The 25,985-nt window shown below is 36.9% G+C and overlaps 1 protein-coding gene across 13 annotated transcripts in view; it reads left to right on the forward strand.

Moving 5' to 3' along the window:
* The window catches only part of B4, a 628,513-nt gene that overhangs the window by 133,222 nt on the left and 469,306 nt on the right, over nt 1-25,985 (forward strand). Inside the window, exon 4 of one of the 13 annotated variants that reach the window (XM_067765289.1) lies at nt 12,160-12,355. The exons of the other annotated variants lie outside the window; for them this stretch is intronic. The gene's annotated coding sequence lies outside the window, so the exon portion shown is untranslated. The remainder of the gene's footprint in view (nt 1-12,159; nt 12,356-25,985) is intronic. 13 annotated transcript variants of the gene reach the window in all.

Genomic DNA, 25,985 nt, shown 5'->3' on the forward strand with positions numbered 1-25,985 from the left:
GGAATGAATTTCTAGATAACGAGGTCAGCAATGGTTCCGAAATGGATATTAGCGAATCGTACGACCACCGCTGTGTTATCTTCTGAGAAAAATTGAGCAAGAGCAGGGCAACAGATATGCTGTGGGGATGATTGCGAGTTCTTTAGCTCCTTAAGGCTATATTTGGATAGGAAAGGTACCAGATTTTTTCTCAAGCTAAACAAATTTGCAGTTAGAGTTCTTAAAGTCTTTGCGCTTTGAACCAACTCTGCAACAGTGGCGTATACCAACAAGCTCCCTCTGCAGCAGCTGTCGGGATAGGGAAGAATAGGTGCCGATTCACAACGCAGACTACGAAAAAGTTATTTCAAATTTTTCGGCGCACGGTTTTTCGTTAGTCTTGCAGAGGTTAAGAAAGTGGATCTTTTACTTCTAATTAGGCTCATAAGGGAAAGCAAATGCATCGTTTAGGACACCTAGGGAGTAATCTGGTTGGACGAGTGTGTCGCCACCCGGAACTCACCAAGGGCACTCACAAAAATGTTTTCGAGTGGGAGTGTGGGAAAGTTTCATGCACACTTTCTTAATCTAACCTAACCAATTCTACTGTTGGGAATGATCATGTAAATATATGAATTTACTTTTGGATATATATGTATATAATGTTTGTTTATCTATATGTAGTAGGTGTGTGAAAGGCAGTCCTCTGACACTAATCACTGGCAAAAAAATTAATATAATTGACCAAATATAGCTGGTATTAAGTAAAGTAGATATAATCGTCATAGAGCCAATATTAATAAAAAAAGAAAAAGCTGGAAGCAAAATGGCAGAATGAATGAATTTACTGCTAAACAAACTCTCCTTAATAAATTTGGATAAGTAACTATGGCAATGACTGGAATTACTTTGTTGTTGTTGTAGCAGTGGCCTGGCATTTCTTGTATGGATGATATGTCTATATGTGTCGTATGTATATATTTAGCATGCTTATGTATATTTTTTGTATATATATGCGTGTATGTATTGGACAAACACACACCCACACAGTGTGGAACGCCCGTTGTGCTATAAAAATCTCATGAGTAATTACTTGCTGTTTAAAGCTAAGCGCTAAAAATCCATTGCTATTCATTTATTCTATTTAGACATCAGGGAAATTACGATGACACTAATTTATATATATATATACAGATATACGTTGTAAACATGCCTGTATGTGTGTGTATATTTAAACACGTATATTTATAGTTGTTTTAAGCTGACAAATTCGCGAAGCAAATATAAATGTTACGTATACGCCATGGTGTCGGAGGAAACGAAAAGCGCTCATTATGTAGTACATCAAAGCTTTTCAGTGAATATACAAAGTATACATACATATATACAAATGTAGCGAACTTATTTTAGTGCTTATTAAACATTGCTTTAATCAAGGTAGGTATCATATTTCAAATTCTGCTTTCCTGTTTCGTACACCAAAATATTCTTACTTGAACGGTTATGGGCGTCCAACAAGGCTCGCTTCTTCGTTAGGCTAACTGACGCCAATTAGTCACACCAAGAGAATTTATATAGTTTTCCATCTGGGCTGTCAGAAGAGCGGGGCCCGCTCTCTTCCCATGCTGCTAAAGGCGCGCTCCGATAAGAATACTTTTTTGGATGTAGCATCAGCTTTCATTCTTATAACATAACCCAGCCAGCGTAGCCGCTACATTTCAATTCGCGTTAAGCTCGTACAGCTCGTACATCATCAAATCTTCTGCGGTACTAGCCGTCGCCAAAGCGTAGGCTTCCATAAATATTTTGAAGAACTTTTCTCTCGAACACTCCCAGATCCGCCGAATCTGATGTTGTCATGCTCTATGCTTCTGCACCATATAGAAATCGCACGGTAGTGGATCACCCTGTCTGAAACCTCGTTTAGTTTCGAACGACTCTGAGGGATCTTTCCCAATTCTGACTGAGCTAATGCCCAACGTCATTTTGCACATCCGTATAAGTTTTGCGGGGAAGCAAAATTCAGACAAGCAAGAGCATGCTAGGATGCACGTCGGGCCCATAGCCCAAATTCTCTCGTTGGGTATTTACGGCCACTGTCAAGCCTATACTTTGCTATGGAGTCATAGTTTGATGGACATCCACACACAAGTGTACATATACCGAAAACCTAAAGCGGGTACGCAGATTACAATGATTAACACAACGGGAGCCCTGAAAACTACCACGACGGCAGCATGTCCGACGGGACATCTTGCGACCACAACAGAGCCGATGGTTTCAAATTAACGAAAGGAGTTGGGTCTGCTGTTTACTGTGTCGATCGAGATATAAATAGATCCTACAGGCTGCCAAATCACTGCAGTGTCTTGTGGCAGTGTAGCTGTAGAGAAAGCAGCAGAAATTCTTCGTGCTAAAGCTGCAGACGCGTAAATCTATATTGGTAGTCATGCGGCGAATAAGGCAATAATCTCACACTGTAGCGCATCAAGAAATGTCCTGGCATGCAAAGAAGCACTGGAGAAACTTCGCTCAGACCGCACCATATATCTATACTGGCGGCCCAGTCAAAAGAAAAATGAGCTAACGAAAAGGCTGATGAGTTGGAAGTAATGGGTGCAACGCTCGATGAATAGACGGTTGACGTCTCAATCAGTTTTGGAAAAACCAAAAGTAGACGGTTGTTGCATATGATCAAACATACAGGAAAGGCGTGGACAGAAGCGTTGGGCCGCAAAATTTCTAAGATAATGTGCAAATCCTACGTCGTTAGACTCACAAAGTTGCTCATATCTCTAAAGAGAGAAGACTTGCGGCTTACGATGGACGTACTAGCTGGAAACTGCCGATGCAGGAAGCGAGCTGGTTAGAGAAACGTTCTGTGTTCGTATCCTGCGCACGCGTGACTAAGGCTCCAGCTACTAGGGACAGATCTAGAGGCAAAAGTTAAGCTAGGTCCTAGAAAAATTCTAGTATTTTTCAAGAGGACAGAGTTATTGTATAACATATGGCATTGAGCAAATTTCTGGTAACACTATGTGAAGTCAACACGGACTAGGCAGTTCAACCAAATAAATATGCTCCATTTTTTTCTTTTATTATGGGGAACTCCTTTTAAATTCATTTAATGGTTGGTTACGCTTTTGATGTTTGCTTTAAGTAATTAAACTTCCAGTCGATGTAAAAATAAGACTTTTTATTGCATTTTAGTTTTTATGAATGTTTTTTCACTTCATTTTACTCAGATGCACCCTCAATTTTACTAGACTGTGATTAATGGCGACCTTTGACTGTCTGGATGTGCGGTTGTATATAAAAGGTATCTATCAATCTCTAAATATACATGCACATGTGGAGCAGAACTGGCATGCCACAACAGCAGACAAATGGTTATTTTGTGCTTTTAGAAAGCCGAGATATAAAGTATAATAAAAGCAAATTAAATTAAAAAAATGGAATAGAAAAAAAGCTAAAAAGATATCAATGCCATTAAAATTTTTTATATAGTTAACAATTATTTATACTTAGCTGGAGCTTGACGTCCGTTTATTATAAGGCAAAATTTGAATTTTCTTTTTCCTGCTACGCGTTTCGATGCTTCCGCGCTTCCGCTTCAGGGAGTCTAGTGTTAATTGAAAAAAGGGAGTTACTGGCTTACAACAATACACATAAACACCAGTCACACACTTTCTTGTTTTATATAAATACTAAACTCCCTGAAGAAGAAGGTGAGGAGGCAGCAAAACGCGTAGGAGGAAAAAGAAACATTAAAATTTTAAAAATGAAAACTTTAAAGTTCTTTAATTTTCAGAAATAAATTTATATCCTTAAATGCTCTCAAAACTGTGTGAGAAGTGTTTTGCGACATCACTTTGGGAAACCGCCTTTCGCATATGAATATTAATAGCGAAAAATAAATAAGAAATCCTTTGAGTATTTTTAAATTAAAGCTCATCCATGCAGTGCTTTGCTTTTACTTTTTATTCGTATTTTCATATCCATCAGTCACTCCATTCATTTAGCTCACTTCAATGCATCTGTGGATTTTTGCATGAATTGGCAAAACGCTATAATTACTGTTATAAGTTGTTGTTGTTTTACAAAAAAATTTCTGTTTCCTTTGGCATTTTCGCCAACTTCATTGCCTTTGGCTATTCGCTCGAATTCGCCAACATTTTGGGCTTAATTAAAAGTTGTTTTCACATGCATTGCAAAGCCTTTATTGCGCACGCGCACGCGCACACACCCACACACATCTACACATCCAAATGCACGAAAAAGTTGGCGGCAAAAACCAGCCTACTATGCTCAAGCCACTTCATACAGCAGAGTTTATTGAAATATTAATTAACAAATAGTAAAGGAACAAGTAAGTAAGGCTAAGTTCGGGTGTAACCGAACATTACATACTCAGTTGAGAGCTATGGAGACAAAATAAGGGAAAATCACCTCGTAGTAAAATGAATCTAGGGTAACCCTGGAATGTGTTTGTATGGCATGTGTATCAAGTGGAAGGTATTAAAGAGTATTTTAAGAGGGAGTGGGCCATAGTTCTATAGATGGACGCCATTTAGGGATATCGCCATTACGGTGGACCAGGGCTGACTCTAGAATTTGTTTGTTCAATATGGGTCTCAAATGAAAGGTGTTAATGAGTATTTTAAAAGGGAGGGGCCTTAGTTCTATGGGTGAACGCCTTTTCGAGATATCGCCATGAAGATGGACCAGGGGTGACTCTAGAATATGTTTGTACGATATGGATATCAAATGAAAGGTGTTAATGAGTATTTTAAAAGGGAGTGGGCCTTAGTTCTATGGGTGGACGCCTTTTCGAGATATCGCCATAAAAGTGTTAATGAGTATTTTAAAACGGAGTGGGCCGTAGTTCTATAGGTGGACGCCTTTTCAAGATATCGCCATAAAGGTGGACCAGGGGTGACTCTAGAGTCTTTTGTACGATATGGGTATCAAATTAAAGTGGTTAATGAGTATTTTAAAAGGGAGTGGGCCTTAGTTCTATAGGTGGACGCCTTTTCGAGATATCGCCATAAACGTGGACCAGGGGTGACTCTAGAATTTGTTTTTACGATATGGGTATCAAACGAAAGGCGATAATGAGTATTTTAAAAGGGAGTGGGCCTTAGTTCTATGGGTGGACGCCTTTTCGAGGTATCGCCATAAAGGTGGACCAGGGGTGGCTCTATAATGTGTTTGTACGATATGGGTATCAAATGAAAGGTGTTAATAAGTATTTTAAAAGGGAGTGGGCCTTAGTTCTATAGGTGGACGCCTTTTCGAGATATCGCCATAAAGGTGGACCAGGGGTGACTCTAGAATTTGTTTTTACGATATGGGTATCAAACGAAAGGCGATAATGAGTATTTTAAAAGGGAGTGGGCCTTAGTTCTATGGGTGGGCGCCTTTTCGAGATATCGCCATAAAGGTGGACCAGGGGTGACTCTATAATGTGTTTGTACGATATGGGTATCAAATTAAATGTATTAATGAGGGTTTTAAAAGGGAGTGGTGGTAGTTGTATATGTGAAGGCGTTTTCGAGATATCGACCAAAATGTGGACCAGGGTGACCCAGAACATCATCTGTCGGGTACCGCTAATTTATTTATATGATTCCGAGTGCTTTTGATTTCGCCTTGCAACACTTTTTCAATTTATTCTATTTAATATGGTAGGTGTCACACCCATTTTACAAAGTTTTTTTCTAAAGTTATATTTTGCGTCAATAAACCAACCCATTTACCATGTTTCATCTCTTTTGTCGTATTTGGTATAGAATTATGACATTTTTTTCATTTTTCGTAATTTTCGATATCGAAAAAGTGGTCGTGGTCATAGTCGGATTTCGGCCATTTTTTACACCAATATAAAGTGAGTTCAGGTAAGTACGTGAACTGAGTTTAGTAAAGATATATCGATTTTTGCTCAAGTTATCGTGTTAACGGCCGAGCGGAAGGACAGACGGTCGACTGTGTATAAAAACTGGGCATGGCTTCAACCTATTTAGCCTTTTTTCACAGAAAACAGTTATCGTCCTAGAGTCTAAGCCTCTACCAAATTTCACAAAGATTGGTAATGTTTTGTTCGACATATGGCATTAAAAGTATCCTACACAAATTAAATGAAAAAGGGCGGAGCCACGCCCATTTTGAAAATTTCTTTTATTGTTGTATTTTGTTGCACCATATCATTACTGGAGTTGAAGGTTGACATAATTTACTTATATACTGTAAAGATATTAACTTTTATTTTAAAATTTGACTTAAAAAATTTTTTTTTAAAAAGTGGGCGTCGTCGTTCTCCGATTTTGCTAATTTTTATTAAGCATACATATAGTAATAAGAGTAACGTTCATGCCAAATTTCATCATGATATCTTCAACGACTGCCAAATTACAGCTTGCAAAACTTCTAAATTACCTTCTTTTAAAAGTGGGCGTGCCACGCCCATTGTCCAAAATTTTACCAGTTTTCTATTCTGCGTCATAAGTTTAACTCACCTACCAAGTTTCATCGCTTTATCCGTATTTGGTAATGAATTATCGCACTTTTTCGATTTTTCGAAATTTTCGATATCGAAAAAGTGGGCGTGGTTATAGTCCGATATCGTTCATTTTAAATAGCGATCTGAGATGAGTGCCCAGGAACCTACATACCAAACTTCATCAAGATACCTCAAAATTTACTCAAGTTATCGTGTTAACGGACGGACGGACGGACGGACGGACATGGCTCAATCGAATTTTTTTTTTCTATACTGATGATTTTGATATATGGAAGTCTATATCTATCTCAATTCCTTTATACCTGTACAAGCAACCGTTATCCAATCAAAGTTAATATACTCTGTGAGCTCTGCTCAACTGAGTATAAAAATAAATCATGAACCAAAATGAATTATGCAATAATTGGTTGGCGAAAACCTAGCAAAGAATGATTCTTTAATTGGCATTAATAAAAATTACATAGCTCAGCAGCAGACTTTTTATACTCAGCGTGCTTTGCACATAGAGTATATTAACTTTGATTGTATAACGGTTGGTTGTACAGGTATAAAGGAATCGAGATAGATATAGACTTCCATATATCAAAATCATCAGTGTCGATAAAAATTTGATTGAGCCATGTCCGTCCGTCCGTTAACACGATAACTTGAGTAAATATTGAGATGTCTTCATCAAATTTGGTACAGGGCTTATCTGGAGCCAGAATAGATTGGTATTGAAAATGAGCGAAATCGGATGATAACTACGCCCACTTTTTATATATATAACATTTTGGAATACACAAAAAACCTGATTATTTAGTAAATAATACACCTAGAATTTTGAAATTTGACGTGTGGACTGATATTGAGAATCTTGATAAAAATTTGACATTTTTTTTTTAAATGGGCGTAGCACCGCCCACTTGTGATTAAATCAATTTTACAAATATTATTAATCAAAAATCAAAAATCGTTAAACCTATCAAAATTCGGTAGAGATGTTGCTTTTACTATAAGGAATGCTTTGAAGATACATTAACGAAATCGGCTGAGGATCACGCCCACTTTTATATAAAAGATTTTTAAAAGGGTCGTGGACGAATAAAATAAGCTATATCCTTGCAAAAAAGAGCTTTATATCAATGGTATTTCATTTCCCAAGTGATTTATAACAATAAATAGGAAAAACTTCAAATTTTAAAAAATGGGCGTGGCACCGCCCTTTTATGACTAAGCAATTTCCTATGTTTCGGGAGCCATAACTCGAAGAAAAATTAACGGATCTTAATAAAATTGCGTACACAGAATTTCCCTATAGCAGGAAATATTTCTAGAAAAATGAACGAGATCGGTTGGAGACCACGCCCACTTTTGTATACAAGATTTTTAAAAGACGTAGACGAAAATAATAAGCTATATCTTAGCGAAAAAGAGCTTTGTATCAATAGAATTTTACTTTTTAAATTGAATTATAACATTAAATTGAAAAACAAAAAATTTTTGAAAATGGGCGTGGCACCGCCCCGTTTATGACTTAGCAATTTTCTATGTTTCGGGAGCCATAACTCGAAGAAAAATTAACGGATCGTAATAAAATTGGGTACACAGATTTTCCCTATAGCAGGAAATATTTCTAGTAAAAATGGACGGGATCGGTTAAAGACCACGGCAACTTAGATATAAAACAAATTTAAAAGGGTCGTAGACTAGAATAATAAGCTATAACTTAACAAAAAATAGTTTTGAATTAATGGTATTTCACTTATCAAGTTTTATTGTAAGAGTAAATGGGGAGACATTTTTTTTAACGGGCGGTGCCACGTGTTATGTAGAAAAGTAATTTATCTGAAATGAAATGTGCAATTGAAGCTCACGCTGAGTATATAATGTTCGGTTACACCCGAACTTAGACACCTTTACTTGTTGAAGCTCGAATTGAAATTATTCAGGCATAACTTATTAAAATCAAACTGATTACAGTATTACAGTAGCAATTTTTATTAGTTTTCGTCTTAGTTAAGTTCTCCTATTTTTAGTTTCAATAACTTAAGAACAAATTTTATGAATTTTGTAACTCAAACCAAATCTCAAAAACGTTTTCGAGAACTTTTTACTTGGAGTTTTCTGAATTTTTCTGAGTATGCAGTTTTGTAGCCCAGTCGCTCAAGACTCGCATAATTTTTTTTTCCGGAGGCTGTTTAATATTTTCTTCTATTCGGAGGACGCATTGTTTTATGTTTTATATAAAAGAAAGTTTCATACAAGTCCCAAGTTTCATATAAAATATATTGTAACGAATTCTGAGGATTTCTGATATTTTGCACCTTTTGCTAACGTTCGTATCGCTGAACTGTCGAATAAATATCTCCAATATTCAGCATTGCAATATGGTCTTTATTTAGTCTACTTTGGGAGTAGTACAATTATACTTCGATATCACGTACTTCACAAAAGCGTGTTTAAACGAAACTGATTACTGAGTCCTTAGATTGCGCTGCTTTTATACTCTCGGTTTTCTCGTTCACCCATTTCTTCTAAGGTTTCATTTCGCGAACAGTTCGAGAACAATTGTATCTCATGCTTGGTTACCAGCTATATACACGTATATATGTAGTTTATGGTTTTCGTATATCCATATGCATGTGTGTGTGAGTAACTACTTCGGCTGATGACTGCATGTATGTGTGTGAGATATCTCTTCGTTGCCTTGTACATAAGTGCTGCCGCTTGCTGTGTTTTGTTGTTGCGATTATTTACTAACAGCCTAGTGATGCTAATATTCGCTACAGAATAAATGTAAGATGCTATAACGTCCGAGGAGATCTAAGATCGAGCTTCTCTTCCGATTCGCGTGTGCTCCTTTTTATTATTCCTACAAATTGGCCAGACGGGGCCTACATAATTTATATTGCCTCCGAAAAGCAGCTGCAAAGCAGACTAGTTTTCACTGGGAAGCTTTTCATGGCAAAACTACACTCGGAGAGTTTGCCAAATGACTGCCGAGGGGCGACCCCGTTTAGAAAAACTTCCTTCTAATTGAGAACACTTTTCTCTAAAGGGGCACGGGCGGAGGACGCTGCTACCACACCTCGGCGGCCGCCCAAGTTTCGTATATCTAAGTAGTAAATCGTTTCATACAAATACAAGATTTTATGCATGTAGGCAATCGAAAAAGAAAATTGCCAAAAATCAACTCGACTGACTGGGAACCACTGCATACTCAAAAAAAAAAATTAATGAAATTTTTAAAATATCAAAATTAAACAATTAATTGAAGAAAACGTATAAAAATGACTATTGCTATTTTCGTGCCCGCTACTGTATATACAAGCAAACGTCCAGCGGTACAAATGGTAAGGCTCAGAGTCATGTATTATATCAAGTCTGAAACCAAGAGAATTCATCCTTACCATCTTCCTTTTCACTAATTTATAAACTCAGGTCTTAGGTTTGCGATGACACATTCTATTAAAATCTCTCCCACACCATTTTTTTGGAAAACTGTGAGCTCGGCAATAGTTTATTACTTCATTTACCACGTTGTGAATTCAAGCCTTGCATAGAAAGAAGGACACTTCATATGAAATGTCAGGGTATTATGTGGGCCGTGCCTGTTGGACGATTTGCAGCCACGGGGTAGTTTTGGCTGTTTGAGAACGGATGCTTTCCGATCCCGCGCCGCCTGGGGAAGTAATGATCACCTTACCACAGGCGCTGCTGTCGCGGACCGTTTTAATCCCCACATTCAACATTAGACCGCTGTGCCGGCCTCGTCGGACAGGTGGTTGTACGATCAAGATAAATTCAAATAAGAAAGGATGAGAAGGAAAAGGTGATGTATTCGCAAACCGGGGTAAGAGGAAATGGCTACCAGTTATGATTCGAACGCGAATAGCGATGATATTATACAACCCGTACAACGTTACGGCGGGAACGAGATAGAGAGGTTAGGAGAATCCCCTCGCAATACCGAGCATGAATAAGAATAATGCAGCGCTTGGGTGCAGTGGAGGAGGAGAACAATAGTGACATAGAAAGTAAAGATAAGAAGTTTGCTAAGCTAAGAGAGGTAATGATCAGACTCCAGCTTTCTCGGTGATACTAAAGGGAGCTAACGCTGAGACTCCGGTTTTCACCACGAAGAAGATGAACGAAGTTACGAAGCAGTCCCCGACTGTGACAATGGTAGATTGCAGAAACCCTTATGAGCAGATGTGTTTCGAAAGGTGGATATCTGTAGAAGGAGAGCTAATGAATATAATGATCAAAATTATGCATAATTAACCAAATAAAGCGCTACCAGCCTTCGAAACATTTGGATGATACAATGAGATTAAACTGATGACATTTGTCTCTACGACGCGACTTAAGAATGGCTGGAAAGAGTTGCTCTAGACATTCAAGACAAGGAGACGCAAGGTTGAAAGTGGTGGATAGAGCACTGATGTCCATAATACCAAAGGCAAAGCTTTGGATATCATGTGCTGCGAAGTCGGGGGATACGCTCAACATGGTGCAGCGTCAAAGCCCAAATATATCGAAACGGGGTTGGAAAGTGCTTCATGTATCTCGACAAATGATGGGGATCAGCACTACATCTTTCAAATTAATAAGGAATCGGAGGATGTCCTGAGGTGCTGGCAGTATTTATATATGGCTTAGAAAGAGGAGTGCTAAGGACAGTAACCCCATTACGATAAAAGCAGGAGAGGTAGAAAAGATTCTAGTGCTTCTGAAAGTCGTGGCGAATGCTGAGGGCGTAGACTCAAATGCTAAAAGCAGGGGAGGATGAGACTTCGAGAATCTGGAAGTAGTGTCAAATGAGCAGCGTATAGGCATAGAGGCGGAGCCAACGATGATGCGAGTCTTATAAATAACCATAAAACGCTACGACCAGATATGATAGAAACGCACCTCCAGCACTTCAAATCCGCGGCAAAAAATCTTTTGCGTGAGCGCAGTAGCAGAGAATTTGGATAGAGATAAATAGCTAAATGGGGCTGCGAGTTCTACAGATAAACCTTCAACTCCCCTTGAGGAGCGTTTTAATGTGGCGCTAATACAGGAGCCATGACTCTAATATGAAGGAAAGGGTTCTGGACTCAGCACGCGCGTATTCTGCATTTGTTTAGGAAAACTGAAAGCATGGTTAGAGCTGTAGTCATGTTGAGGAGCTTTTCAAAGGCCAAGTGCAGTTCAAAAACATTTTGTCTTATTCTTTCAGTTACTGTTAAGCAGAAGCTGTGCTGTATTAACTTTTAGTGTATTGCCTGACATCAAAATCAACTCTTACTACTAACCGCAACAACAACATTCTGTTTTGTTATTTCGCTCCCATATTTTGAAGGTCTTGAAATTTAATCCTTTTTATCGCTTTTAAGCGCTAGAATGTAAGTATGGGCAACATAACAATATCTTGCCTTCATTATTTACGTGATTACATATGATTAGAATAGCAACATTTCTTACTACCAAAACACCACACAAAAGTCAAGTAATTTTCGTAAATCAAGAGATAAACAAAAACATTGCACCAACAAAAAAAAAAAGAACAAAACATGACAAAATTACATATTTTAGAGACCCACCCAGTACTACTACGGAGTTTTTGTTTTTTGCTACCTAAAATGCATTTAATACGATTTTTTAAAGTTTCTCTTTCTCTTTCAACATTTCAGGTAAGCCAAGTAATGTAATGCGAAGCGTTAAAGTGGTTTGGTAGATGGTAAGCAGACAGCTAGACAGCCCAAAGGAAACCGTAAAAAAAACACGAAATCAACAACATAAACATTGAAATGCAACAGCAAACGTAAAAATTATCACTTGCACGACGCGCACAACATCACGTGATAATTGCAAGTAGCAACGTCGTAGGTAGGTAAGAAAAAAGTGTAGCAGAAAATTTATAACAAATAAGACAAATATAATAAGTAAAGGTGTCTAAGTTTGGGTCTAACCGAACATTATATACTCAGCGTGAGCTTCAATAATACATTTCATTTCAGATAAATTACTTTTCTACATAACACGTGGCACCGCCCGTTTAAAAAATATGTCTCCACATTTCATCTTACAATAAAACCTGATAAGTGAAATATCGTTGATTCAAAACTATTTTTTGCTATGTTATAGCTTATTATTCTAGTCTACCACCCTTTTAAACTTGTTTTATATCTGAGTTGCCGTGATCTCTAACCGATCCCGTCCATTTTTACTAGAAATATTTCCTACTATAGGGAAAATATGTGTACACAAATATGTTAAATTTTCCTTCGAGTTATGGCTCCCGAAACATAGAAAATTGCTTAGTCATAAAAGGCGCGGTGCCACGCCCATTTTTTAAAATTTGAAATTTTTCATATTTATTGTTACAAAACCACTTGGGAAATGAAATACCATTGATATAAAGCTTTTTTTCCAAAGATATAGCTTCTTTTATTCGTCCACGACCGTTTTAAAAATATTTTATATAAAAGTGGGCGTGGCCCCTAACCGATTTGGCAAATTTTTCTTCAAAGCATTCCTTATAGTAAAGGCAACCTCTCTGTCGAATTTTGTTATGATAGGTTTAACGATTTTTGGTTTATGATTAATAATAATCGTAAAATTGATTTTATCACAAGTGGGCGGTGCGACGCCCATTTAAACATTTTTTTTTATATTTATCAAGAATCTCAATATCAGTCCACACGTCAAATTTGAACATTCTAGGTTGATTATTTACTAAATAATCAGGTTTTTTGTGTTTGCCAAAATGTTATATATATAAAAAGTGGGCGTGGTTATCATCCGATTTCGCTCATTTTCAATACCAATCTATTCTGGGTCCAGGTAAGCTCGTGTACCAGATTTGGTGAAGATATCTCAATATTTACTCAAGCTATCGTGTCGACGGACAGACGGACGGACAGACATGGCTCAATCAAATTTTTTTTCGATACTGATGATTTTGATATGTGGAAGTCTATATCTATCTATTCGTTTATACCTGTACAATAGGCCGGGTCGTTTTGTGGGGAGGCACAAAAATCGCCCATTGCTCTGTGAAAATCGTATTCTAGGGATCAAAATAAGAAACTTAGCCGTGCCCCCTCCCCCTTTGGGTCGTATGGGCAAATTTTGAAAAATCCAACTTTGAAATGCCTATGTTTTTTCTTTTTGGAGTTTATTTTTCTCTTTAGAAATTTATTTAGTCAGAACATATGTAAATGAAAAAATGAATTTAACTTAGTAATAGAAAAGAAATTAAAAAAAAATTATTAGAAATTAGCGTTTTTACAACCCCCTTTTAAAACCAAGGCATCACTGCGACACAATTGCAGATCGTAAAATTGCTTGTGTTGTTTTTTTAAGCCACCACAAGACACAGCAGGTAGAATTTAAATTGCCCCTACCCAAAAGTTCGACCCAAAGGGGGTGGGGGGGACATCAGAATTCGTTTTAGAGGTATGGTTCCTTCGGCAAAGTTTCTTATTTTGATCCCTAGAATACGATTTTCACAAAGCAATGAGCGATTTTTAAATCGACCCGCCCTACTGTATAACCAACCGTTATCCAATCAAAGTTAATATACTCTGTCTGCAAAGCACGCTGAGTATAAAAAGGATTAAAGTATGTTGTATTGCTAGCATAGTAAGAAAGTCCCGATAGTGCCAGGCACACGAAAATGACAATGATAGGGTAATCGGGATGGCAGGTTGGTAGGCAAACAATAGCAGGCAGGCAACAGCGGCTCACTCACACAGGCTTTGTGTGTGTGAAATGGCCGGCGTGGGGAACAGCGTACGATACTACGTCTGCATGCGGTTAAGCAGGAAGTGTAAGCCCAAAAGGCATACTTCAATGCAGACTTTACTTGAAAAAAAAAATGCGATGAGATGTGAGTGGAAGTTCATTTTGTATAAAGTTAAAGAAAAAATACCAAAAATGCGGTGAGACATGAAAATGTCAGAAAACGTAAGCAGAAAAATACAAATTCAGTTGGAAACCCAGACGACATAAAACTCGACAAACCGTTTTTAATTTTTTGTGTTTCTGAACATTTTCCACTATTCGTTTAATATCTGACCAAAATGTTAAAAAGAAAAACTGAGTTCAAAAATAATATAAACAAGTAGGGAAGGTTAAGTTCGAGTGTAACCGAACATTACATACTCAGTTGAGAGCTATGGTGACAACATAAGGGAAATTAACCATGTAGGAACCGAGGGAAGCCCTGGAATGTGTTTGTATGACATGCGTATCAAATGAAAAGCATTAAAGGGTATTTTATGAGGGAGTGGGCCATAGTTCTATAGGTGGACGCCATTAAGGGATATAGCCATAAAGGTGGATCAGGGTTGACTCTAGAATGCGTTTGTACGATATGGGTATCAAATGAAAGGTGTTAATGAGTATTTTAAAAGAGAGTAATCCTTAGTTCCATAGGCGGACACCGTTTCGAGATATCGCCATAAAGGTGGACCAGGGGTGACCCTAGAATTTGTTTGTACAATATGGGCATCAAACGAGTGGTGTTAGTGAGTATTTTAAAAGGGAGTAATCCTTAGTTCCATAGGTGGACGCCGTTTCGAGATATCGCCATAAAGGTGGACCAGGGGTGACCCTAGAATTTGTTTGTACAATATGGGCATCAAACGAATGGTGTTAGTGAGTATTTTAAAAGGGAGTGGGCCTTAGTTCTATAGGTGAATGCCGTTTCGAAATATCGCCATAAAAGTGGACCAGGGGTGACTCTAGAATGTGTTTGTACGATATGGGTATCAAATTAAAGGTATTAATGAGGGTTTTAAAAGGGAGTGGTGGTCGCCTTTTCGAGATATCGCCATAAAGGTGGACCAGGGGTGACTCTAGAATGCGTTTGTACGATATGGGTATCAAATGAAAGGTGTTAATGAGTATTTTAAAAGGGAGTAATCCTTAGTTCCATAGGTGGACGCCGTTTCGAGATATTGCCATAAAGGTGGACCAGGGGTGACCCTAGAATTTGTTTGTACAATATGGGTATCAAAAGAAAGGTGTTAATGAGTATTTTAAAAGGGCGTGGGGCTTAGTTCTATAGGTGGACGCCTTTTCGAGATATCGCCATAAAGGTGGACCACGGGTGACTCTAGAATGAGTTTGTACGATATGGGTATCAAATTAAAGGTATTAATGAGAGTTTTAAAAGGGAGTGGTGGTAGTTGTATATGTGAAGGTGTTTTCCAGATATCGACCAAAATTTGGACCAGGGTGACCCAGAACATTATCTGTTGGGTACCGCTAATTTATTTATATATGTAATACCTGCCAAGATTTTAAGGGCTTTTTATTTCGCCCTGCAGAACTTTTTCATTTTCTTCTACTTAATATGGTAGGTGTCACAACCATTTTATAAAGTTTTTTCTAAAGTTATATTTCGCGTCAATAAAACAATCCAATTACCTTACCATGTTTCAACCCTTTTTTCGTATTTGGTATAGAATTATGGTATATTTTTCATTTTTCGTAATTTTCGATATCGAAAAAGTGGACGTGGTCATAGTCGGATTTCGTTCATTTTTTATACCAAGATAAAGTGAGTTCAAGTAAGCACGTGAACTAAGTTCATTAAAGATATGTCGATTTTTGCTCAAGTTATCGTGTTAACGGCCATGCGGAAGTACAGACGGACGACTGTGTATAAAAAATGGGCGTGGCATCAACCAATTCCGCCCATTTTCACAGAAAACAGTTATCGTCCTAGAATCTAAGCCTCTACCAAATTTCACAAGGATTGGTAATGTTTTGTTCGACTTATTGCGTTAAAAGTATCGTAGACAAATTAAATGAAAAAGGGCGGAGCCACACCCCTTTTGAAATTTTCTTTTATTTTTGTATTTTGTTGCACCACATCATTATTGGAGTTGAATGTTGACATAATTTACTTATATACTGTAAAGATATTTAATTTTTTCTTAAAATTTTACTTTAAAAAATTTTTTTTTTTAAAGTGGGCGTGATCCTTCTCCGATTTAGCTAATTTTTATTAAGCGTACATATAGTAATAGGAGTAATGATCCTTCCAAATTTCATCATGATATCTTCAACGAATGCCATATTACAGCTTGCAAAAGTTTTAAATTACCTTTTTTTTAAAAGTGGGCGGTGCCACTGCCATTGTCCAAAATTTTACTAATTTTCTATTCTGCGTCATAAGTTCAACTCATCTACCAAGTTTCGTCGCTTTATCTGTCTTTTGTATTGAATTATCGCACTTTTTCGGTTTTTCGAAATTTTCGATATCGAAAAAGTGGGCGTGGTTATAGTCCGACATCGTTAATTTTAAAAAGCGATCTGAGATGAGTGCTCAGGAACCTACATACCAAATTTCATCAAGATACCTCAAAATTTACTCAAGTTATCGTGTTAACGGACGGACGGACGGACATGGCTCAATCAAATTTTTTTTCGATCCTGATTATTTTGATATATGGAAGTCTATATCTATCTCGATTGCTTTATATATGTACAACCAACCGTTATCCAATCAAACTTAATATACTCTGTGAGCTCTGCTCAACTGAGTATAAAAAGCATTTGCACTGCAGAAAAAAAATGCAGTTGTTGTAAGTAAACACTAACAGCAGTGAACAGAAAATTAGCAGTAACAATTTTAAGTAAAAAGTTTTGTAACTGCAACTATGCAAACCAATCTCAAAAACGTTCTGAAAAAAATTCAGAAATATTTTTAGCTTTTTATTTGGTGTACTTTGAATTGTTTTGAGTTTGCAGTTTTGTAGCGACCCCGCTTAGAAAACTGTTTTTCTAATTAAAACAGCTTGTTTTTAAAGTTTGATGTTGCTTTTCCTGGAGCGTGAACCCAGGATCGTCGGTGTGGTAGCCGGAGCACGCTACCACCACAACATGGCGGTCGACAAGTACAATTTTTATCTCTCTTAAAATTTGCAATGACTTTTACCAATTTTTTCCGAAAGCTGTTTTCGATTTTCCTCCATACAAAGTGAGCAGCATTTATTTTTTATATTGTTGGGAATTTAAAGAATTATCGATAAGTATGCACCTGCTGCTGTTATCGCTTGAATTACTGAACTATCAAATAAATACCGTAAGATATGCTGCGTATAAAACGCTCTTTATTAACAGCAATACTATGATAGTAGAACTTCACATCGTATTGGGGTACTTCACTTATAACGCTTTAAAATCAAACTGGATGAGTCACTTAGACCGCGCCATTTTTATATCACTCAGTTGCCCCGTTCGCCTATTTCTCCCAAGACTTCTTGCAAAACAGCCTTTTCGATAAGCTGATTATTTACTTCTCTCATTCGCTGTTGTCTTCTGCTTATATGTGTGAGTAATGTCATTTGCGCTCTATGTTGCTGTTTACATGTATGTCTACTGTCGTCTACGCTCTTTGCTGCTGTGTACATGTATGTTAACTGACGTTTCGAAAGTACACATTAATACTCGCCACAATATGGAAGAAAACCTAAAACAGCCTTCAGAAAAAATCGAAAACAATGCGAATTTCGACAGACCAATAACTTCTTCCTTACTAGACTAAAATTGTTTGGAGTACAAAATTCTATACTCAAAAATATTCAAATAAAAAGTTCTAAATTTTCGCGTTTTTTCGAAATCCATTTTCAGATTGTATTTAATTAGCGATATCGGCTCATATTGCTTCATACATTTTTTTGTTGTTGATTTTTGATTTTTTTTTCATCATCAGCAAGCTTTTCGGGAGCTGAGTTTTGAATTCAAAATCTCCAATATTCATACTGGTGTAAAGGCAGATGCCTCTATCCCCTCAGCTTGCTGCACGCCTTGCTTATTGCTGTTCCTTTTATACACAATGGGGTAAATAAATGCTATATGCAAAGCGTGAAGAATATTTTTAGGCTGGTTCAACAGAATTTTTTCAGTAACATTGGATTTTCTGGAAGTGCAATAAGAGCAATGCTTTTGCGCTGCCTTTACAAAAAGCAAAAAGCAATTTAATTGCCAAAATTAAAAAAAAATGCAAAACTGCAATTTTTCAGTTCGCTACTGTACTTGCAGGAAATTGTATTTGTCTAGCGGAAATGTTGTCTCACAGCAACTTCGTGCAATGTTATCCAGAGCAGACATTGAAATAAACGTATGTTTAATTTGGATTAGATTACACAAAGTGCAGTTGACTTTATCACTTGGAGTATTTCTTTTAATTCAGAATTTAAATTTTTTTTGGTTTTTCTCAAATGCTTGTTGTCGTTGGCTAGTAAAAGTCTAAAGTGGCGCTCAAAATTATGAAACTACTTATGAAATGGTGCTAATGAATTTTTTCGCTAAAAACTGGATGCTGAAAAGGTATGAGGATTGCGATTTTCAGAATTACTCTGGGGTAATTCAGTTTTTCTCTTTTTGTGGTATGTTCCAAGTGGCCAAACCGGTGTTAGCTACACAAAAAAGGCAACTTAGTGAGAGTATTCGTGGTATGTGCAAGGTTTTGCAAGCATTGTAATCATTATGATACCTCTGTCTCGCTCTTTCTAATTAAGAATCAAGTACTAATTGCCTTCAATATTTAAAAACCATTTTTAGTGTGTGTGGCTTGCTAACGCGTCCTTTTCAACATCACGTGTAGCAGAAACATAATTGTTGTACTTTGCAGCTCGAAATCACGTCCATTCTGATAACATTATTAATAATTGAACACCACTATCGAGTGCCTCTCGATCACTCGATTACGATCTTGTGTTGTTTGAGATCTCGTCTATTCCGACAATCCACCCATACTAACCAATCATTTACATATATAGTTATATTAGATATATGCGGTATGCCAAGAACTTTAAATTAAAAGAAGAATGCCTTTTCTGCTTCCCAACTAATTTTACTTTGCTACTCGCACTCCCGTTAATTCCGACATCATCAAAAAATTAACTATTCTGTCTCGTTATTTGAAACAACTTTTTGTAAGTCGAATAAAACTTTTTTGTAGAAGTGAATAATTATGTAGCTGCCCTAAAATGATTTTTTTGTACGAAAGTATTTGCGACTTCACAACAGTTTTTGCTCTTCTCTTTGTTTAAAGTAGGATCCAGATGACCTTATGTATTTTGCTACAATTGAAAACTTTCAACCGTCTTCTCCTGACAAAAGGCACCAAGGCAGTTTTTTTAGGATTGATACGATCCTTTGGTATCACCTGGCTATTATGCATAGGGCTTGTTATCTATGACTAGGGTCCACAAGAGAGGACAGAGTACAGTCCCACAATTGATTCGGTTGTCCCTCACAGCTCAAGACTAATTTTTCTTATCTTTAGCATGGATAGCATCCAGCGAATGATAATTGGGCTTATATCCTTGCCCATCTTAGCTTGTTTAATAGTGTGATATGTCGTGTTATCGAATACTACCTTAACCTCTGTCGACCTTTTTGGAATGTAACCGAGTATTAGAGCTGCCTTATATAGGTTGGATAAGCCTGGAGCTATATGGTTTATTCCCTGCTTTAACACACAGGGATAGACCCCATCCCGTTCTGGTGACTCGAATGGGCTGAAAGTATACAAAGCCCATGTACTGGCTTGAACGTGGTGAGCTCTGTTGCTAAGCTTGCTTCTCTACCACTGATGATCAGCAAACCTCTTATTATATATGAGTGTTGATAGCCTCATATACAGTGTGTAAAGTGGGTTTTAAGTAGGGGCTTACATGTCTTTTCCGGCTCCTTAGTGTTGCTTCCAGCTGTCTTTTTCAGAGTGCCATTTACATTTAAATGATTCAGTTCTTTGGAGTCGTACGGCAGTTGCAAGATCATTCATTTTGTTCTCAAGTTCCTGGGCCTTGGTTATGGACCTCTGTATGTTATTTCCGACTTATTCAATTATAAAGCGGAAGAGTTCCCAGTTTTTATGCTAGAATTTCTAAAATCTAGCCAGTATAGTAGAAAAGGGAGATAAGAATGAAGAAAGTGCGAGAAGAGGAGAAGAAGATACGAAGAAGGACACGCATCAAATTTGGAGAGAAGAGGTGAGAGGAAGAAGCAAATTTTTTTGTATTCAGAAGCTACTGGTAGAGTAACAACATCGCAGGGAGGAATATAATCGGGTAGCAGATTTTCTCTATTATCTATATTTATATTAATTACAAATATGAAAGATTTTGAAATCGGTCGACCAGGTGACGCAGGTATTCGATATTTTGTATAGACATTGCTCATATGAGGAAATTGAGGTGAGAGAGGGAATGAAAGAGAGAGTGGGACTAGAACTGCAAGTGGTAATTTCAGCTGAAGTAGGAGTAGTTGTGGGAGTTGGAACGAAATTAGGAGTGGAGGTGGGATTGGGCCGTGGGAGGCAGAAAAATGGAATTAGTGATGGACAAGAATTATAAGAAAAATGAAAGATATAGTAAAAGAGAATGAGATATCGATGCAAATGTAAGCTAACCAATTTTCGGGCAGAACAAAGTCTGCAGGATACTCTAGAATTATACCCACCAACAAAACTCAAGGAGATACTCACCCCTAGTGTTGATGGTCGCGCTCCCCTATACTGTGGCAGCCTGTTCTTCTGAAAGTATTTGATGAAAACTTTTGATTCAGTTGTTGGACCATTTCTTTCTTCTGGAAGTATACGGTGACTAGGACTACCCCTTGTTCGAATCTTGGGGCTAGACCTCTTATACGCACTGTTACCAAATCAGCTGTCATGAATTGTAAATCTATGACATAAGTCTTTACGCATATGAAGTTCCAAGCTAACTGAAAGTTCATGTGTAATATTACTTGTTTATAACTGCTTGAAAATGTCTGTTAACCATTTGGACAGTTATAAAATTAATGACCTGCCAAATCAACATGATTGCCGTCATTGCATTTGGAATTGGTATTTGGCAAAAGTAATAACTTTCCACATAGTACGTGCAACTATTTGTTGTATGGTGAGGAAAGTTGCTGTAAAATTGCAGAAAAAAAAAACAAAAACAAAAAAATGTGATACGCACATTACATTACATTACATTACATTATGCAACATCTAATAAAAATGAATAAAAACAAGTAAGGAAGGTTAAGTTCGGGTGTAACCGAACATTACATACTCAGTTGAGAGCTATGGTGACAACATAAGGGAAAATAACCATGTAGGAAAATGAACCGAGGGAAACCCTGGACTGTGCTTGTATGACATGTGTATCAAATGAAAGGCATTAAAGAGTATTTTATGAGGGAGTGGGCCATAGTTCTATAGGTCGACGCCATTTAGGGATATAGCCATAAAGGTGGATCAGGGTTGACTATAGAATGCGTTTGTACGATATGGGTATCAAATGAAAGGTGCTAATGAGTATTTTAAAAGGGAGTAATCCTTAGTTCCATAGGTGGACGCCGTTTGAGATATCGCTACAAAGGTGGACCAGGGGTGACCCTAGAATTTGTTTGTACAATATGGGTATCAAATTAAAGGTATTAATGAGAGTTTTAAAAGAGAGTGGTGGTAGTTGTATATGTGAAGGCGTTTTCCAGATATTGACCAAAATGTGGACCAGGGTGACCCAGAACATCATCTGTTGGATACCGCTAATTTATTTATATATGTAATACCTGCCAAGATTTTAAGGGTTTTTTATTTCGCCCTGCAGAATTTTTTCATTTTCTTCTACTTAATATGGTAGGTGTCACAACCATTTTATAAAGTTCTTTCTAAAGTTATATTTCGCGTCAATAAAACAATCCAATTACCTTACCATGTTTCATCTCTTTTTTCGTATTTGGTATAGAATTATGGCATTTTTTTCATTTTTCGTAATTTTCGATATCAAAAAAGTGGGCGTGTTCATAGTCGGATTTCGTTAATTTTTCATACCAAGATAAAGTGAGTTCAAGTAAGCACGTGAACTAAGTTCATTAACCCTCATTTTGACGGATACCTGTATTGTCATATTGAGTACCCATGGTTCTGGTTAGACCCCATAGAAAATTTAACATAAATTTTTCGAAACTGCACTTTTTTTTAATACCATCTTGAAAACTTAAATATTTATATTAATATTAATAAAATAAAATGTTCAAATTAAAATAAATTTATTTTTGTGCACTTAAAACATATGTATGTAATATCATTTTGAGTGTTGCTGGCAAAGAGCTTCTTCACACTCCTGGCAAAAGAATCTTATTTTTCTACTCTTCTAACTGCCCTATTCTTGTATTTTTTAATTTCTGGTGGATCCATGCTTTATTGATTCGAAGATTTCCAACGTAGGACAGCCCCAAGCTCATTAGACGCTTACATAAATTAAAACTAGAAAAGAAGTTATCGGCAACTACTGTGCGCCCTGAGTTTGCATATTTTGAAACCAAGCGCATCTGTTCATTTTCTCCTTGGTTTTTTTGCTCTCTCTTCATTGGTTACTCTTCCAGAATAAATATATCCAATTAAATGATAATAAGTTTTTGCGTCACGTGCCCACTATACTTTTATACCGTACTTAGCCGGTTTTGAAGGTATGTATTGAGTCAATTTTTGTTTTTCCTCGGTAAGGAAAGAGTTGCTCGTCAAGAAATATTTCACTATACGCACAAAAATTCCTTTGAAAGCTTCCATTTAAAAAGTTCCAAATATCTCGTATAGGTATATTTTCTGAGCGAAAGGATCTAGTACGCCCGTCATCGAAGCGCATATAACCGGATATATTCAAAAAACTATGGTAAGACATTTTTGCTCTGAAAATCGGCATTTGAATCGTTTTCCATAAAGCCGACGCCGCTTGGTTATTGATATTGCTGACTCCTGCTGCAATAGAATACCAAGAAAACTCCTCAGCTCTGCTTTTATAAGATTTTGCCATTCTTTTAAATTGGTAGGATTTTTCAAGTTCCATTCATTTGTGTTTTTCATACCGTATTTTTTTGTTTCACTTATTATAATGTATGATATGTTTGGTGTAAAAACTCATCAAAAACTTCAACAGGAGAACTCGATTTGCTAGTCGATCCACCGGGAACACGTAGTAGATTATGGTAGCGAATACGACGACCACATTGCGGCACTGTCTTACCCCAAACGATCCCATCCTTATCAAAAAAGTCGTTACTTGCATCAGTATTCAAATCATCCTCGTTGTCTGACTGTTATATATGTATATAACTGCTGCGACTTCACTTTCATGTTCAGCTTCAATTTCTGAAATTTCAAATCCCGACTCGTTTTCCACTTCTGAGGCACAATCATTCTGGTCATTGTCATTATCGTTTTCAACTTCCTCGGCCAAAGCATTTGCAACCAACTCATAAAATTTGGGATCCCTACGTGGCATATTATCATAAATAAAATATATTTTACTTATTTTTTTATAAATAAATACACGTTTTCACGGATAACACCGAATTCTAATGCCACGTGCAAAGTGTGAAAACAAAAATATTTTGGAAAACGGGACTTCAAACACAAAACAGCAAAGAAAGCCATGCACAATCCGAAAATAAAGTAAGCCGATTCATACGAACGAATTTAGTCACTACGCTATTTACTTAAGGGTCTGGCCGGACACATCAGTACTCAATATGACTTTGACACTGAAAATTTCAATTTAATAACTATTTACAAATGTTTATAAATGTATGCATACAAAAAATTATGCTAAAATACATGACGAAGGATATCAAGAAGCCTTAAAACATAAACTCATCTCCTGGCATAGAAATAGTGAATTAAAATTCATAAAGGTCTGGCTGGACCCATCAGTACAAATGAGGGTTAAAGATATGTCGATTTTGCTCAAGTTATCGTGTTAACGGCCATGCGGAAGTACAGACGGACGACTGTGTATAAAAACTGGGCGTGGCATCAACCGATTTCGCCCATTTTCACAGAAAACAGTTAACGTCATAAAATCAAAAGGACTGGCTAATTTTTGTTCGACTTATTGCGTTAAAAGTATCCTAGACAAATTAAATGAAAAAGGGAGGAGCCACGCCCATTTTGAAATTTTCTTTTATTTTTGTATTTTGTTGCACCATATCATTACTAGAGTTGAATGTTGACATAATTTACTTATATACTGTAAAGATATTAAATTTTTTGTTAAAATTTTACTTTAAAAAAAATTTTTTTTTTAAAAGTGGACGTGGTCCTTCTCCGATTTTGCTAATTTTCATTAAGTGTACATATAGTAATAGGAGTAACGTTCCTGCCAAATTTCATCATGATATCTTCAACGACTGCCAAATTACAGCTTGCAAAATTTTAAATTACCTTCTTTTAAAAGTGGGCGGTGCCACGCCCGTTGTCCAAAATTTTACTAATTTTCTATTCTGCGTCATAAATTCAACTCATATACCAAGTTTCGTCGCTTTATCTGTCTTTTGTAATGAATTGTCGCACTTTTTCGGATTTTCGAAATTTTCGATATCGAAAAAGTGGGCGTGGTTATAGTCCGATATCGTTCATTTTAAATAGCGATCTGAGATGAGTGCTCAGGAACCTACATACCAAATTTCATCAAGATACCTCAAAATTTACTCAAGTTATCGTGTTAACGGACGGACGGACGGACGGACGGACATGGCTCAATCAAATTTGTTTTCGATCCTGATTATTTTGATATATGGAAGTTTATATCTATCGCGATTCCTTTATATATGTACAACCAACCGTTATCCAATCAAACTTAATATACTCTGTGAGCTCTGCTCAACTGAGTATAAAAAACACGCAATAAAATAAAGTCTGCTTTGTACGTCAGTGAGCACGCGACGAAAATTTCTATCTATTCGGCACTCAGCCAAGCTAAGTGAATTTGTGACAGCTGTAAAGGTCAAAGGAGAGCGCATCATCGATCCAACAATATTAAAGGACATACTGGCATTCATGTATGTACATATGTGCATTCCAACACATTTTAAATACACTTTGTGTGATTAAATATTTTCCAAACTTGTATATGCATGTCAGTTTGTTTGTATGAGTAAAATTGAACAATTTTGGCTATTTCTGTGCGGTATCGTCTGTGACATGACCAACTTATTACTGCCCATTCACACCAGTTAAAGGGTCAATAATAAAATATTGTTTAGTAGACATTTTGCTATAAGAAGCAAGCATTTTGAGTCATGTACATATGTTGTAGTTGTAGTTGTAGTTGTAGGTGTACAAGTTGCAATTGATATTGCGTGCGTTAGGGCCGGTAGGAAATAGAAATATATACGAAAAATTTTGGTTTTTTAAATTGTTTTTGATTCTAAGTAGTTTTTACATAAAACATCGAGAAGCTGATAAAGGATGTAGTGTTCAGGGGGTATGAACATGCCCGAGGCTTCTGCGGAATGTACTTCCGAGTAGGACTTCTTCCTGTAGATTTCGAGGACGAAAAAACTACATGCTTCCACCAGAAGAAGAACCATAACAGCCTCAAGAACAATAACAACAGATGACGTAGCACTAGAATATGAAACTGAAGTAAAGTACTTGTAGGTCACCTTTGACACCAAGCTCCTATGGTGCAAATAACGCCCTTTTTCAGAATTTGTTTCA

The sequence above is a fragment of the Eurosta solidaginis genome, chromosome 2, assembly GCF_040869045.1.
Source record: "Eurosta solidaginis isolate ZX-2024a chromosome 2, ASM4086904v1, whole genome shotgun sequence".
Lineage (NCBI taxonomy): Eukaryota > Metazoa > Arthropoda > Insecta > Diptera > Tephritidae > Eurosta > Eurosta solidaginis.